At 42.2% G+C, this 11355-nt stretch overlaps 1 pseudogene; it reads right to left on the bottom strand.

Annotated features, from left to right (window-relative positions):
* Window positions 1–3658: 3658 nt before the first annotated feature.
* On the bottom strand, window positions 3659–5624 carry LOC115845697 (eukaryotic translation initiation factor 4B-like; annotated as a pseudogene).
* Window positions 5625–11355: the final 5731 nt, after the last annotated feature.

Below are 11355 nucleotides of genomic sequence, written 5' to 3'. Positions count from 1 at the left end.
GGTAGCAGCCTAGCTTCTCAGCCACAGGGAGTCACTGCACACTCTGGCCCCTCACCAGCCATTGCTCCCAAGGCAAATCTGCCACTGCAGCCGGAACAGCTATGATGGGACCACTCTCTCCACTTTAATCCACCTAAGGATCCCTTCCCCTCCTGCTCACCTTTTCCAAGTGCTTGGAAATCTAACTCAAATCCCATCAATTCCATAAAGTCTTCCTTGACTCCTCTAGTCTGTAGGGTTCTCCTTTTCCAAATTCTAATAGCAATAGAATTTGCTGTGGCTCTCTTTGCCACCAGGTGGAGAAAAAAAAAAATGATGCAAAAAGTGAAGCCACTGGACAGAGAGAAGCTGAGATAGAAGGGATGTTTTATTCACACGTCTAAGAATCTTTCCATACTTTCTGAAATTAGGCAAGGGATAAATAATTTTTTATACCCTTCCAACCAGGATGGCCAAAATAAAAACAGTTTAAAAAAAAGACCAACTAACGTTGGCAAGAGTATTAAGCAAATGGAACATCATTTACTACTAATAGGGGGGTAAATTGGTCAATCACTTCGGGGAAATACTAGTAACCACTACAGTTTAGCATAAGCTTAATCCATGAGCCAGCAATTCCAACAAAATAAGTGCACATATGCACCAGGAGAGATGCACTGGAACGTGCACAGCTGCACTAATTGTAATAGCCAAATACTAGAAACAACCCAATTGTTCATCAACCGTAGACGGAACAAATAACGTCAATGAATAAATACAATGACAAAATACAGCAAGGTAAATGAATAAACTCAGCCACATACAACAACACAGATAAATCCCACAAAGACAGTTGAATGAAAGACGCCAATCACAAAAGAAACAAGGTGATGGTTAGAAAGGAACACAAAGAGTTTTCTGAGATTCCGGTAACATTCTGTTAAATGATGTGGTTACATGGATGTGTTTATTTTGTGGAAATCAATCAAGCTGTACACTTCTGATAAGTGCAATTTCTCTTATACATGTTATACATAAATTGTATTTAAAGTGTGTGTGTGTGTGTAAAAGGGAGACAGACAGAGCTGCTCCTGACTGGAGAACAGGAAGGGAAGGAAATAGCCCAGAGACCATAAATAATATCTGTAAGCACGAAGGGCTAGCTTCACGGTGTGGGAGCTTTGCAGTTGCACCAGGCCTTGTATAGACAGGGTCCCAAACTTGGATCAATGCTATGCTGTCACTGGCTTACAATTCTTAATAACTTTTGAAACAAGGACCTGCATTTTCCCTTCAGCCTAGGCTCTGCAAATTATGTAGCCGATGCTCAGTACAGGTTTATTGTCAGCTCCCAGTATCCAGAATCCAGAATTCCTCTAGTAGATCTGAGAGAAATTCACTGAATTGAATAGACTCAACCTCGGAAGCACTTTTGGATGCCTTTTCAAGGAAACTGGAACTGGAGCCACCTTCCTTACTATAAAGTCCTAGAGAAGCCAGTTGATTTCAAAGCCCACAGTAGGTCTAAAAGGGATGGGGAAGGGAGGGGTAGAAGAAGCTGCTACCCTCTGAGTCCTGAGTTAGTTCCTAAATGAATCAGGAAAACCACTCGGTTCAGAGGAGGGTATTATTTCCTCATGCAGCTGGTACCTCATCCCATTAAGGACCAGATTGATGAGTTTGAGAACCACTGGGCCTGCTTGTCTCAGCCCCCCTTCTCTCCTCCAGGGAATGAGCTGCCCTTGGGGATCAGGCGGTTTCTGGAACTACTCCAGAGCATGGGCTCTCCAGCATGTGTGTGGCAGGGTACGAGCATACCTAGTTTTGGAGGCATTAACAGACCAAAGCTGTGCCCTGCGTCCTGGCTTCTATCTGCCTCCCCTTTATCTTCCTTCTCAAATCATTCAGAACCTGGGCAGGGAACAGGGGAGCCGACCAGGTTTCAAACCTTCTAGAAAATAACTGTGCTTTGCCTTCTCTTTAAAACATGGCAGTAGAACGCTTGTGCAAGAGCCACCTACGCAGTGTTCCCTGGCCGCATCCACACTATAGAGGCCAGGCCCCCCAGCTGGCCTTTGTGTGCTTGGCTTTTAGGCAGCAGGCCCTGCATCTCAGACAAAACAAGCTTCTCCTCCCTCCGGAGACTGATGAGCTTCTCCCCGTCTTCTTCCCTCCCTCCCGCTGCTGGGTGCCTGTGGAGAGAGGAATCCAGGCCGCTGTCACCGGGCAGCCAGGCCACCAAAACTACTGACTCTGCTTCAGGCCTGGGCGTCCAAATAGGTGGGCTTCTCAACCTGAAATCATTTTCTGCTGAATTAAATCCAATTCCATACCCTGGGTTCTACAGCTGATACCACAGCCTGCCCATCGCCTCTATTGTCTGCCTGAATTTTGCTCACAGTTAATCTGCTGAAATCCCAGGAGATTTTCAGGGGTTATTTCACATGAAAGGAAGAGCTCTCTGATTTTTAACTGAGAATAGATAAAATTGCCAGGGTACCCCTCAGGCACAACCGCTCCTGCTGACTCCAGGTAAGCAGTCTGGTGGTGGCACTCAATTTCAGTTAGCCCCAAGGACACCTTTTCTTCTCATGTGACAGTAGCAATAATAACTTTTTTTCTTTATCTGCTGTCAACCTACGGAGTTCCAATTTTTTGCGACTCATCTTTGGAGAAACCGTCTCTTGGTGGCTCATTCTATCCATAGGATCTTTCACTTGAATAATTTCACAGCACCTGCATTTATTCATTCATTTATTCATTCATATTATCTGCTTATTCTGCAACATAGGACTAAGTGGACATTTATTCCCCTTACCCTACTATCCCTTCACATTCTTTTCTTTCTGCTCATCAATGCCTGGTTCATGGTACCCTTCCAAAGATGTCTTCCTTGATTAAGTCCATCCTACCCTGACCAGAGTCCTCTGATCTTATCTCTTTCTTCTGTGTCCACTCAGTATTAACTGCTAAGTCTGACCCAAACTTCCCAATACGAACTCTCATAGCTCCCCATACATCTTTCTTAAAGCGAGGAAAGTCTGATGATTTTCAAATGAGGAGGAATATTGGCAGCGAGTCAGAGTCTAAAGGGAGGGTCCTTAAAGGTCCTTTGTATTTTATAAAAAGCATGTCCAATATTACACTGTATTTCAAATAATAAATACTTGTGTCAATTTTTAATATAAACTACATGAAGTATATCTCAATGAAATATCCCTGATCTGGGGGAATACAATGAAAATATAGTGATTCTCAATGGGGACTTGTCCCTGTAGGGAATGATCAGACCCTGAGCCAGGAGAAGGCAAGGTTTTTCTGTCAATCTTCCCTAGAAGTACCAGATTCATCTCTAGCCCTAGAACAAGGGACATGTTTCATAAGCCTTTGTTCAAACTCTTTTCCCTACCTGGAGTGCCCTTCCCTCCTCTCTATGAAACCCCTTCTATACTTAATGAGCTATTACAAATATCACTTCATACTCTAAGCCTTTCTTGGTTCTACCAAGTGGTCTTTCCTTCTTCTGAAGGCCCTGTAAGGGGCCTTATCTATGGCACTAATTGCACTGTGGCAAATACAATATTAACACATTTTTATCCACCCATCCTCCTGACAGTAAGCTCCCTGAGGATAGGAATCATGCAGAGTATGATTTTTTTTTTTCCAGGAGATGGTGAGTTTTATTTTGTCTTGCCTGGATAGAGATTTGATTTGCTCTCGAATGTTCCAGGGTGATGAGAGACTAGGAGAAAGCACAGAATGCAGAGGTCTATTCAGTGTAATCTTCTCCCTCATTTTCACCTTCACCATCAATGCCAAGAGCAGCATACTTGCTTGCAGAACTGAATTTAGAGGCTGGATTTTCTTCAGTTTTCTTTGGCTCAGGTGCAGACATGGAGTCTTGATGCTTTTTGCCATCTTTCCTGTCTGCCTCCTTCCAGTGGTCTTTGTTCCCTCCATCTCCTGGACCACGGCTGGAATTTCCACTTTGGCCTTTTGGGGCACTCACCCCATCTACTTTATTTTCATCTGCTTTCCTTACTGGTCCTTCCTCAGATGGTTGAGCTGAAGCTACTTTCCTTCCACCACTCCCTCCACGGGACTGCTGCCCTGTGTCTGAGCTCTGAGATCGATCAGGAGGCTTAGAACTTCGTTTCACACAAGCATTCTCCTTTGGTGGAGGGGTTGGCATTACCTTTAGAGGCTGTTCAGGTTTGGGAGGCTTAGAAGCTGGAGACTGACAGTCTTCCTCTTTACTGGGTGTTTCATATTCTAGCGACTTCTCACTCTCGCTCCTTCGTGCATCCTGGTCTGACTTACTTCTTCCAGATGTGGCTGAGGTCCCAGTCTGTGATGACTCATTTCCTGCCCTCGGCCATTCCCGTTCCTGAGTTTCTTCACTTCACCAGCTTGGGTGTCTCTCCCGAGGCTGTCGTTCTAGTTTTGGCTCATCCAGCTGACGCTGCAGTTTCTCCTGTTCCTTCTGTAGCGGCTCTTCTACTTCTCGTTCTCTAGCAGCTGTGTCAACAGGCTTTGCTCCTCCAAAGATAGAGGCTGCTTGACTGGACTGGGAGGTGCTAACAGAGGAATCATCTTCCTTAGGAGTACTCCGACGCTTTAGGTTCAGTTTGGGTCTTTGCGGGGGACCACTATCATCACGCCTATAATCACCCCGAGAGTAATCGTCTTTGGAGCTCCATGACCGGTCATCTTGTCATCATATCTGTCTTCATAGGGTCCCCGCCTCCTCTGTAGTGGTCATCCTTACGGTACCCACTACCAAATGCTCTTCTACCACTGCTTATCCTGGAATGGTAGCCTCTATCATGGTCTCTGCTGTCTTGGTCATCATAGCCATCTCGGCCCCCGTATTGATCCATGTCCCGGCGTGGGCCATCACGGTAACTGTCCCAATACCCATCACGATATTGGTCTGAATCATAACGATCTCCATACTTGTCTCCAAAGCTATCATCACCTCTTCTAGGTGGGTAGTCATCAAAGCTGTCTGTAGCAGGACGGGCCCTCCAGTCTGTATCTGTTTTGTCAGAATCCCGATTTCTATCTCTGCCAAAAGAACGATCATCCCTGTCTTTATCCTGTGCTTGATCAACAACGTCCACTCCAATTCTCCTGTTACCTAGAGACTCTTCATTGAGGCTCGGGGCATTGAGCAAGGAATCCAGGTCCTCAAACTCAGCGTTACCAAAACCTTTCAACCTCTCAGGATTGCTGGGTTCACATTATAAACGCACTGCGCTCATATTTAAACCTCTGAAGGAATTCTAAAGAATCCCTTGATGATGTCTTCTATCACATCACAGGGCAGGTTCCCTAGAAAAGCAGTGTAGGCTGGCGATTTGGGAAGACAGCTCCAGTGGATACTGGATTCCCGAGCAGCCTGTGGAGCAGTGGGCAGGATGGAATGGTTGACTGGAGGTGCCCCATGCACATCATCATCATTACTATGCCAAGTGGTTGAAACATCTCCTTCTAGGTCATCTGTTTCATCAGCCCAGCTGACTGGTTTGGGGACGTAGGTGCTTCCTCCAGCAGTCCCTCCATCCTCAGCCAGGAGGTCAGTTAGGGAGATAGTCTTCCCCTTCCTATTCTTCATTTTTGCTGAGGCCGCCATGTTGGGAGAGGGAGAGAGAACGCAAAGGCCACAGTATGATTTTTATTCCAGAACCCTAAGGTACATCAAATATCACTTCATTCTTTCTCTAAACCAAATTAACTTAGTTCTAAGCTCTATTACCTAGCTGGAGAAACATTACATTTCAGCCTTTGGTGAGCTTCCTTCTCCCATCTGCCGTCCTACCATCACCATGAGACTATACAACATTGAGTATACAGGGGAGCATATTGCATGAGCAGGGTGTCCTCCTTTGAGTAGGGTGGTGTCAGCTTTGGTGCTCACTGCCAAAGCCCACATGGTCAAGTTGAAGCAGGTGGCTCCACCACCTCTTGCCTATTTCCAAAGTCCAGTCTAAGGCCCATTCTCAGCAAGGTCTTCCCAACCTTTCTATAGGACAGATCTTTGTCTCTTCTGAACCCCATCTCTTGACCCCCCAGTTGATGTTGACTGCATTCTAGCATATGCCTTGCCATCTATTCTGTACACACTTACTCCCTCCAGTTTGCCCCATCCCTAGTCTTCCCCTAGTCTTCAGAGGAAGAAGTCAACGTAGTCACATTCGCCTCTTATACTAGTAGCTAATGTAGTGCCTCAAATACTGACGTATTGAGTGAACAGTTAATCTTCTGCTCTTTCATCTTCAGTCCCAGGAGACACTTCCTGAGACATAGGATCCATCCTGTAGAACTCAGCCCAGACATTCCTTTCTCAGTAAATTTCTTTACCTGTCACCACAGCTATTTGTGTCATTATGTAATCTTGTTTGTACCACTAGATTGCATATTCCATGAGGGCAAGAACAGCATCTATTTTTTAAAATTTTTTAAATTGGAGTATACTTGATTTACAATATCATGTAAGTTTCAGGTGCACAGCACAGCAATTCAGTTTTATATATATGTATATCTATATCTTTATCTATCTATGTATCTATTTCTCTCTATATATATTCTTTTTCAGGTTCTTTCCCCTTATAAGTTAATACATAATATTAAGTATACTTCCCTATGCTACAGAGTAGGTCTTTGTTTGTTATCTATTTATACATAGTAGTGTGTATATGTTAATCCTAGCCTCCTAATTTATCCCTCCCACTTCCCCCTTTCCCCTTTGATAACCATAAGTTTCTTTTCTGTGTCTGTGAGTCTCTTTCTGTTTTTGAAATAAGTTCATTTGCGTCTTTTTTTTTCTTTTAGATTCCACATATAAGCGATATCATATGATATTTGTCTTTCTCTTTCTGACTTAAACTTCACTTAGTATAATAATCTCTAGGTCCATCCATATTGCTGCAAATGGCATTATTTCACTCTTTTTTATGACTAATATTCCATTGTGTGTGTGTGTGTATGTGTGTGTGTGTGTGTGTGGTGTGTATACATGCCACATCTTCTTTATCCATTCATCTGTTGATGGACACTTAGGTTACTTCCATGTCTTCGCTATTGTAAATAGTGCTGCAGTGAACATCGTGGTGCATGCATCCTTTCAAATTATGGTTTTCTCCAGATATATGCCTAGGAGTGGGATTACTGGGTCATATGGTAATTCTATTTTTAGATTTTTAAGGAACTTCCATACTGTTCTCCATAGTGGCTGTACCAGTTTACATTCCCACCAACAGTGTAGGACGATTCCTTTTTCTCCACACTCTCTTCAGTATTTATTATTTGTAGAATTTTTGATGATGGCCATTCTGACTGGTGTGAGGTGATACCTCACTGTAGTTTTGATTTGCATTTCTCTAATAATTAGAGATGTTGAACATCTTTTCATGTGCCTTTTGGCCATCTGTATGGCTTCTTTGGAGAAATGTCTGTTTAGGTCTTCTGCTCATTTTTTGGTTTGGCTGTTCGTTTTTTTGATATTGAGCTGCATGAGCTGTTTGTAAATTCTGGAGATTAATCTCTTGTCAGTTGCACTGTTTGCAAATATTTTTTCCCATTGTATGGGTTGTCTTTTCATTTTGTTTATAGTTTCCTTTGCTGTGCAGAAGATTTTGAGTTTAATTAGGTCCCATTTATTTATTTTTGTTTTTATTTCCATTACTCTAGGAGACAAATCCAAAAAGATATTGCTGCAATTTATGACAAAGAGTGTTCTGCCTATGTTTTCCCATAAGAGTTTTATAGTATCCAGTCTTACATTTAGGTCTTTAATCCATTTTGAGTTTATTTTTGTGTATGGTGTTAAAGAATTTCATTCTTTTACATGTAGCTGTCCAGTTTTCCCAACACCATTTATTAAAGAGACTGCCTTTTCTCCATTGTAGAGTCTTGCCTCCTTTGTCTTAGATTAATTGACCATAGGTGTGTGGGTTTATTTCTGGGCTTTCTATCCTCTTCCACTGATCTATATTTCTGTTTTTGTGCCAGTGCCATACTGTTTTGATTACTGTAGCTTTGAAGTCAGGGAGCTTGATTCCTCCAGCTCCATTCTTCTTTCTCAGGATTGTTTTGGCTATTTGGGGTCTTTTCTGTTTCCATACCAATTTTGAAATTATTTTTTCCAGTTCTGTGAAAAATGCCATTGGTATTTTGATAGGAATTACACTGACTCTGTAGATTGCCTTGGGTAGTATAGTCATTTTAACAATGTTGATTCTTCCAATACAAAAGCATGGTATATCTTTCCATCTGTTTCTGTCATCTGCAATTTCTTTCATCACCGTCTTATAGTTTTCAGAGTACAGGCCTTTTGCCTCCTTAGGTAGATTTATTCCTATGTTTTTCTCTTTTTTTGGATGTGATGGTAAATGGGATTGTTTCCTTAATTTCCCTTTCTGATATTTCATTGTTAGTGTATAGAAATGCAACAGATTTCTGTGTATTAATTTTGTATCCTGCAACTTTACCAAATTCATTGATGAGCTCTAGTAGTTTTCTGGTAGCATCTTTAGGATTTTCTATGTATAGTATCATGTCATTGAACAGCATCCATTTTTGCTCACTGTATTCCTTACCTAGAGTCCTGATACCCAGCAGCCAGTCAAATAAATATTGACTTGCATAATAAATACCTCCTCCTCCAACCATCAGCTCTTCCAGCTGGGCTTGTGTTTCTGACACACCAGGATATGTTGAAGCTGTGGGGTAACGATTCTCCCCTAAGGTTAAAGCAGAGGCCCCTCACCATGAGGACCTCCCGTGAGAAGCAAAGAGTGAGAATCCAGAATCCTCACCCATCTCTAAGCCATGTTTCACCACCTCTGCCTCACTTTCGTACCTCCAGTCCTGTTCAGAAAACTCCTTACCACTTTCAGCTTTTCCTTCTTCACAGTAGAGATTTATCCAAACCTGAGCAGAGATGAAAATTCCCTCAAATAGCCAAATAAAAGCCTTTTAGGGGTCTTTCAGGCCATTCTTTAGATACTATCTTCTACCAGTAGAATGTGCAGCAATGGGGATTTTAACATGTTTGGTTGGAAATAGTGAAGAGTTCAATTAATTTAATGTGCTGGGCACTCAAGATCTGACATTGTGTAATTCTAAGTGACAGTGACATCGATGGCATTGTAGACTAGCCTAGGAGACTGCAAGGAACATGCTCCCCAGTGCTGATGGATGAGATCATATTTTAACTATTTCAAGTTTATTTTTATTTTATTTTATTTATTTATTTTACAGTTGTCCTTTTTGGTCATCTATTTTAAGCATAGCTGTGTGTACATGTCAATCCCAAACTTGTGATTGCCGGGGGGTGGGGAGGGGAAGGTGGGAGGGAAGGATGGATTGGGAGTTTGGGATTGACGTGTAACTATTTCAAGTTTCAATGGGCCTCTTCTAGTGGGGTCTAGATCTGTACTTGCCCATATAGTAGCTACTAGCCACCTGTGGCTATTTACATTTAAATTCAATAAAAATTTAAATTTCTCAGTCTCACTAGTCACACTTCAAGGACTCAATAGCCACATGTGGCCCATGGCTACCATATTGAACAGCGCTACATTACATTCCTGTCAGTACAGAAAGATCTATGGGACAGCACCACCCTAGATCCCTTGAACACACACCAAGGTGAAACCATCTCAGCAAGATGACTTGCACTCAGATAGGAAATGTTCAATAAACATCCACTCTTTTTTACTACACACCAGATTCTGTTGTACACGCTTCACACACAGCCCATCATTAGATGGTCACAATTAGGGATATATGGAGTATATTATTATCCCCTGAACTAGTTTGCTGGTGCTGCCATTGCAAAATATTGTACACTTGGTGGCTGCATTTGATAGAAAATAGAAGACCAGAAAAATGAGCCAGATGAATGACTCTACTTACCTCCTTCCTTTTTTTTTTCCTTTTTGCCCTCCTGACCATTTTGATATAAAAGTTTCACAATAGGATAGGTTATAACTCCAAACTCAGAGAGGTGGTAATGTGGGTAATAAATCCTGCCCAGGACCACGCCTGAGAAGACAGCCTCCCAGGCTAAGAATGAGTAGGGCCAACTCAGTGCAGCACCTGGCTCAGGTTGGTACAATTCAGGAATGCCACCATCACCCAATGGGATTTTTGCATTGTAATATGCTAATGACCAAGCCAGTATGCTGGGCAGGGAGTAAAAAGCACCAATTCTCCTCCACAAAAATAAAAGTGACATGCAGCCAGCTCTCTATTAACCACAGAAACTGGAGCAATAAGAGCAGGGGCAATTGCAATTCACAGATAATTCCAAAGCTTTTCTCTAGCAAGTGACAGCAAGTGATCTCATTTTCAGAGGCTTCAAGGACAATTCTAATGTAATAAACAGAGAGACAAATTGTGTGAATGCAACACACACATACACACAGGGCTTGATGTGGGAGAAACGGAAGGGAACCAGAGACCAGATACCCATTCAGGCTTGACGTGCTCCTGCTGAACCCTTAGGCTTTGTGTTCATAAACTCACCACTCATTCAGGACCTTTGGGCTTAATGCAAATTAATTAAACTGTCAGGTAGCTCATTTTACCATTATTGAGGTTTTAAAATAATTAAGAGTGAAGGCAACTGATTAAAGCCTTTCCAGGCTGCTGTCGCAGTTTATGAATTATAAAAATTCCATATTAATGTGACTCCACTGTGACTGCAGATTAGCTGGGAGATATCCATTAAGATGGAATAAAAAGGCAACAGGAGCTAGACATCTTTTATTTCATGTTCCCTGACAGCTTTCCTGAGCACTCAGTGTGAAGGCATGAAAATAATATACTGTATTTCTATAGCATTTTACAAATAGGATAATATCGTTTACCCCATTTGATCTCCCCATTAATCTCATGAGCTTGTCAAGGCTGGTGTTATTCTCTTTGTTTTACATGAAAAGAAACTAAAACTCAAAGAAGTTTAATGCCTCGCACAGATAATAAGAGAGGAAACATAGTCAAATACCCAAGCCTGCCAACTCCCAGTCCAGTGGTCTTCCAGTATGCCATTGTCTCTCTTTCTTAAGAGCCATGCTTCTCCAAAAACAGTCCCTCCTTCCTCCCATCTTAGGTGTCTGAAATTTCCAACGAGAAAGATTCATTACTTTGGTTTAAAGCAAGGATTCCCGCATTAAAATAGAGGAGAAGAATTTTCACTGAGAGGTGGAAGAATAGAAGTGTTTTTCCTGTACTCTCTCCTTATGAATCGAGTAAAACTAAAAAAAGAAACAAAAGGTAGAGAAATAACACCATTTTAAATAAAGTAAGGAAACAAGTGTGTGCCCAAAGCATAAACAAAGCAAACACTGCAAGATCTGAGTCTAGTCG

This window comes from Globicephala melas, chromosome 7, assembly GCF_963455315.2.
Source record: "Globicephala melas chromosome 7, mGloMel1.2, whole genome shotgun sequence".
Classification (NCBI taxonomy): domain Eukaryota; kingdom Metazoa; phylum Chordata; class Mammalia; order Artiodactyla; family Delphinidae; genus Globicephala; species Globicephala melas.
The sequence above is the reverse complement of the archived record's forward strand: the minus strand, read 5'-3'. Positions and strand labels throughout refer to the sequence as shown.